The sequence below is a fragment of the Trichechus manatus genome, unplaced genomic scaffold (genome assembly GCF_000243295.1).
Source record: "Trichechus manatus latirostris isolate Lorelei unplaced genomic scaffold, TriManLat1.0 scaffold00060, whole genome shotgun sequence".
Taxonomy (NCBI): Eukaryota; Metazoa; Chordata; class Mammalia; order Sirenia; family Trichechidae; genus Trichechus; species Trichechus manatus.
In genome coordinates this window covers 12,800,482-12,807,339 of record NW_004443996.1, presented here as the reverse complement: position 1 = coordinate 12,807,339, position 6,858 = coordinate 12,800,482, and the positions used below count along the sequence as shown (strand labels likewise).

The 6,858-nt window shown below is 35.6% G+C and overlaps 1 pseudogene; it reads right to left on the bottom strand.

The window, feature by feature from the left end:
• Window positions 1–3,991: 3,991 nt before the first annotated feature.
• On the bottom strand, window positions 3,992–6,200 carry LOC101353750 (amidophosphoribosyltransferase-like; annotated as a pseudogene).
• Between the last annotated feature and the right edge of the window lie 658 nt (window positions 6,201–6,858).

Genomic DNA, 6,858 nt, shown 5'->3' with positions numbered 1-6,858 from the left:
GACCGAATGCAGATTGATGGTTGCCAGGAGAGGAGTATGGGGAAAAACTGTATACTAAGTGTGATCATTAAGGTTGTGTGTCAGCTTGGCTGGGTCATGATTCTCAGTGGTTTTGCAGTTATGATGTAGTTTGGCAGCTGTATAATGATGTGATCACATCCTTGATGAGATTTGATATAATGTGATCATTTCCATGATGGGATCTGCTGTGAGTAGCCAATCAATTGAAAGGGAGTTTCCTTGGGGCTGTGGCCTGTATCCAATATAGGTGAACTTTCTGGCAAGGCTCGTTGACTTTTGCTCACTCTGGATCCTGCAGCTGGTTTCTGTTCATCTGACCTCCAGTTCTTGGGACTTGAGCTAGCAGCTTACTTGTCATCTTGCCTGCCAATCTTGGGATTCATTGGTCTCCGCAGCCTGTGAGCCAGGAAAGGCCTCCAGTCTAACCCATAGACTTGGGACTTTCCAGCCTCTACAACCGCATGAGTGATTTCCTTGACATAAATCTCTCTATATGCTTTACTGGCTTTGCTTCTCAGAGAATCCAGCCTAAGACAATAGATAAGAAGTTTTACTTAGGAGTGGTGTAATTGTTTTGGAACTGGTTAAGTGTGGTGGTTGTACAACACTGTGAATGTAGTAAACGCCACTAAATTGTTCACTTTAACATGCTTAATTTTATATTATGTGAACTTCACCTAAATGATTTTTAAAAGAATTATCCACCATGACTCAGTGGGCTTTATTTCAGGGATGGAAAAGCTGGCTCAGTATTAGAAAATAAATCAAGGTAATCCACTTTATTAAGAAGCTAAAGAAGGAAAATCAAATGATCGTATCAATTGATGCAGAAGCATTTGATAAAATTCAACACTCATCTATGAATAAAACTCTTAGAAAAGTAGGAATACAGGAGAACATTAAACTCGATTAAGAGCATCTACAAAAATCTACAACTAACATTTCACTTAATGGTAAAAGATTGAATGCTTTCCACCTTAATATCAGGAGCAAGGCAAGGATGTTCTCTCTCACCACTCTCATTGAAAATAATGCCAGAAGTTCTAGCCAGTGCAGTAAAGCAATAAAAGGAAATAAATGGAATATGTATCAGAAAGTAATAAATAAAAATGTCCACATTAGCAGATGATGTGATCATCTATGTAGAAAATCCTATGTAATCTAGAAAAGAAAAACTCCTAAAACTAATAAATGAGTTTAGCAAAGTCACAGGGTACAGAATGAATATACAAAAATTAATTATATACTAGCAATAAGCCCTGTAAACTGAAATTAAAAATACAATACCATTTACAATTGTTCAAAAAACAATATACTTAGGTATAAAACTAACATAGCATGTACCAGATTTGCATGGTGAAAACTACAAACTCTGAAGAAAGAAATCAAAGATCTAAATAAATGGAGATACATACTGTGTTCATGTATTAGAAGACTCAATATAGTAAAAAAATTGTCTCCAAATTGACATACAGTTTTAACTCAACGCCTATCACATTCCCAGAAGGATTCTGTGGACATAGATAAGATTATTTTAAAATTCATATGGAAAGACAAAGGGAATGGGATAGCTAAAACAATTTTGAAAAAAAGAATAAAGTGAGAAGCATCAGCCTACCTGATTTCATCACTTAACTATAAAGCTATCATGATCAAAACTGTTTGATATTGGCAGAGGGGAAGTCACAATGGAACAGAATAGAGAATCCAGAAACAGACCCACACAAATATGCCAAGCTGATTTTTATGAAGTGTGATTTTTATTGAGATATAATTCACATATTATATAATTCTCCCTGTTAATGTATACAATTCGTTGATTTTTTAATATATTTACTAAGTTGTGCAACCATCACCACTATCTAATTCCAGAATATTTTAATTATCCTAAAATGAAACTCCATACTCATAACTAGTCACACTCCTTTTCCCTCAGAATCTCAGTCCTAGACAACCACTACTCTATTTTATGTCCTTATGGATTTGCCTATTCTGGACATTTTATATAAATGAAATCATACAATATCTGTCCTTTTGTGTCTGACTTTTTTGACTTATGTAACATGTTCAAGGTTTATCCATGTTGTAGCATGAATTAGCATCTAATTTTTATGAACAGCAAAAGCAATTGAATGGAGGAAGAGTAGTCTTTTTAACAAGTAGTTATGGAGCAACTGAACATTCAAAGGCCAAAAAAAACAAAAAAATCAACTTAAGGCTCACATCTTGTATAAAAATTAACTCAAAATTGGTCATAGACTTAAATGTAAGCATAAAACTATACAACTTTTAGAAAAAAATAAGATAAAATCTTCATGAACTAGGGCTGGAAAAGAATTCTTAGACTTGACACCAAAAGCACAATCCATAACAAGAAAATGTATAAATTGGATTTCATCAAAATTAACTTTTGCTCTGTGAAAGACCCTTTTAAGAGGCTGAAATGACAAAGTAATAGCAATATTTCAAAAGCTAATAATCACGCACTATCTTAAAATTTGGAGGATGTGTGAAATAATGGCTCTAACCACCAAAAATATGACACTTGATTCACATGTCTATTAATTATTTAGTTTAGTAAGATAAGCACCTCATTGCACAGATGGGAAAATGAGGAAATTTTTTATTTTAATAAATTTTTTAAGGTTAGACAGGTATTTCAGACAGGTTTCTCCAGAGAGGAAGAAGAGCCAATAGGATATGTATATGTATATGATTTATTTTTAAGAAATTGGCTCATGTGATTGTGAGGGCTGGCAAGTACAAAAACTGTAGGGCACATCAGCTGGCTGGAAACTCAGGCAGGATTTTATGGTGTAGTCCTCAGACAGAATTTCTTTTTCTCTCAGAAACCTCAGCATTTGCTATTAAAGCCTTCAGCTGATTGGATAAGTACCACCCACATTATTGAGGATCATTTCCTTTACTTAAAGTCAACTGATTGAAGATGTCAACCACATCAACAAAATACATCCAAAGCAACACCCAGATTAGTGTTTGATTACATAACTGGGTACTACAGCCTAAACAAGTTGATACATAATACTAACCATCACAACAGAGAAACCAGGGTTATAATTATAATCAGAACTTTATACAGGCTAGATATCTATGGGGAATAATTGATTTAAATTTTGCAGGAAATGTTGCATTTAACTCACCTCTCATGCTTGCCCTACATCTTTTACCTTGGTCTAACCTCTTGCAAACCCTTTAAAGCACATATCTGGCGAAAGCCACTTACCACTTGTTTTCTCTGACCAGGAGTATAAGGTTAGTCAACGCTCATGTAAAAAAAAAAATACCACAGATTAATGCACTATATAAAATTAGCAAGGTTCAATTATGAAATTATTCCATAACTGAATTTCAATAATTCTTTAAAAAAATACCTCACAAAATTCTACTATAATTATCGGAAGGTATAATACCTGACATTCCCCTCTAAAATAGAAATTTTCCTGTTCTTTTAATTGCTGTTGATGATCTGAAATTAAATGTACACGATCTAGTAATTTGCAGCCTCAGAGTTTTACTAAAACTGAAGGGACCACCTAAGTTCCTAACCCATTGCCGTCTAGTCGATTCCAACTCTTAGTGACCCTGTAGGACAGAGTTTTACTGCCTCATAGGATTTTCAAGGCTGTAATCTTTACAGAAGCAGACTACCACATCCTTCTCCCATAGAGTGACTGTTGGGTTCCAATTTCTGACTTTTGGTTAGCAGCCAAGTGCTTCACCACTGTGCTACCAGGGCTCCTTCCTAAATTCCTAGATAATAAAAATATTTGTCTAAGATTATTAATCAAAGCACGTTGGTATCATTTTCAGAAAAATCTTAAAACTTACAAAGGTAAAACATAAGCATGTGGGATTACTTTACATAGTATCAACTGAATAACAATCACCCTTAATAAGGCTATAACTTTTTGAACAAATTATATTTTGAAACAAAACATCATACCAGCTACTATTCCAAGTCTACAATGTATTCTCCAGTGAGACAAACTGTACAAGTGCCCTTATTTTCAAAACATTTTAGACATTCCCATTTTCTTGAATCACAATCTATTGCTTTTCCATTTTCTGTGGCTTAAAAAAATGTTAGCCCTTTTCGTACAGAAGAAACCAGTTCTTCTATTGACAGATACACAACACTGTTTGCTCCTGGACATCCTGCATGATGATAAAAGATTGGTTGATTAGCAATAAGCTCTTCTTTTGTGGGGGTGTTTATTCTCATAAAGCATGGAAATCTTTTGGTGATGAAGCTGCTCTAATGCATACTTCTTTTGCAAGAGATTCTTTGAGAAATTTCATTATGGTTGGGAAAGTACTGCCTCTCAAAGTTGAATTATCTATAGGAACAATTCTTTTGCTGTTAAAGTTTTCTGACAGTATTCCAGTTTCATTTTGTAACACCAAGTTGTCATAACCTCATATTTGGCTGAATGAAGGTTTCTCCTACCTGTTTTTACACAACACCTCCACATATGGAAGTCCACAATTTCCTGCATAACCAGGAAGAGTGGGAGTAGAAAATTATGGAAGAGTGTTTACCGTCTTCACATCCTCAGATACTTCAATTACCAGCTGCTGACCATAATAGTATGTTACCTACGTTACCATGGAAACCATTCTGGTCTCCATATATTATCTGGTTTTGCAAACTAACATATTCAAAGATTTTAAAAAGTCATTGGGTTTATGTTAGACCTTAATATAGTATCAAGAGTTTGGACATTGTATCTGGGTATTTTCACAATTTCTTTAGGCAAGTCTTCACCACAACACATTACCCTAATAGATGAAAAGCCTCAAGACTCTGAAGACACTGCCTATCCTTCTGTTTTGAGTTTTTTTTTCCCTCTTTTGCAGTTATATCAGACACATGAATAATAAAATGTACAGAGAATGATTTCCATAAGGATCACATACTGCATAAATAACATCCTTGTGCATATGTGCAAGATGTTATTTATGTAGTATGTGATCCTTATAGAAATCACTGTGCATTTTCTTATTCCTGTGTCTGATATAACTGCAAAAGAGGAAAACAAAACCTCAACATGATAGCCCTGGTGGCGCAGTGGTTAAGAGCTTGGCTGCTAACCAGAAGGTTGGCAGTTGGAATCCACCAGGTGCTCCTTGGAAACTCTATGGGGCAGTTCTACTCTGTCCTGTAGAGTCACTATGAGTCGGGATTGACTCGATGGCAATGAGTTTGGTTTTTGTTGTTTGTGCACAGTAAGCAAGGACTGCCATAGATGATGCATCCTTCATTAAAATTTTAATCCTTGCTACTCATTCTGGAGTTTCATCTTGTTTGTGAGGAGGTGCATATGCCAGTAACTGTGCAATCATTTCAGTAACAGAACTTGTGGACAGATCGACAGCATGACACAAGCATTTTACTTAATGGGGCAACATTAACCAATTTGCCAATATGTACCACAACTATTTTCCCATGAAGCATTTCAACAACAAAGGACTTATAATTCTCTAATTCATAGTTTACTACAGTGGCGTACTTCATGTGTACAATTTCTAGTAAGTAGTGTCTGACTTATGATGCATTCTAGTTACTATAAACCACACTTATGATTGTCCTTTTTTTTGTACATCTTTTCATTAGTGATATGTACTAAATACAATGTTGCAGCATGTAATTTGCTGATGGTATCATTCTCAGATATTCACTCACAGATGTTCAATTTTATGGTTTACTGTTCAAAACAATGCTGTATAGATTTAGTTTTCTAAACTAAGTCAGGGGCTTCAGTTGCTTGAAAACATGGACCTAAACGCTGATTGATTTTTTTAAAGTCAATAGGCAGATTTAGGAAGCAGTGAGATGTTATCCTGAAATATATGAAGAAAAAAAGAAAAGGACCATACAGACAACTTGCACTACTTTTCTGACTAGAAAGGCCATCCCCACTTTCGGGGATAATCCAGATGATCCAGAACCTTCCAGAAGTGGAGCTACTACCACAACAGACAAAATGCCAACATCATCCAACTCTTCTTGGTCGTTGGAGTAAATTTTTTGATTTGTGTATATTTTCATGTATGTATTCATGTATTAAAATATATCTGTAAGTTTATATGTAATGTTTCCAACCCTCAAAGACAAGGATTGGATTTATAAAGATACTACTGATAATAAAAGACAATAATAATAAAAACTAAAAAAAAAAAAGAGGTATTAGACTTACGTCAGAACCTACTTATGAGGAAGTCATCAGAATGAAATCCCATCTTAAACTGGGGACTACAAGTATATAATTTCTTTAAATTGCCTTCAGTAAAGATGAGATTTACGGGACCTATTCCCTTGTGTGTTTTGAATGTTGACATCAAAATCCCATCACTGGTCACAATATCAGCACACTCCTAATCCCAGTGCTACAACTCCACAAGTCCCAGGCTGATCATTTATGGTACATCTGGCAGTATGGGGCACTGTTCTGTGACATTGTAGCTCGACATGCCACATTCCTCTTGGATCCCCAACTCCTGTAGTTCCTTGCTGCCACAGAAAGCATGTGGAGGGACTTGCTACCCCTGCTGAGGTCCAGGTCCCAACCAGATGCCCACCACTTTGCATTTTGAAGGAAGAGGTTTCTTTGCATTTGGGGTAAAAGTGCATATGAAATGAGAATTCAGTAAATGGAGGAAGAGGTATAGATTGGGAGGGAAATGAGAGGTACTATTTTGGGAGGGTGATATAAGAAGTGACAAGTATATTGCATCAACTTATTCAACTAAACTGGTTTCCCACTGGGTTGAATGAGGAAGGGGAAGGATGTGATATTTGGCCAGAGGAGATATAAT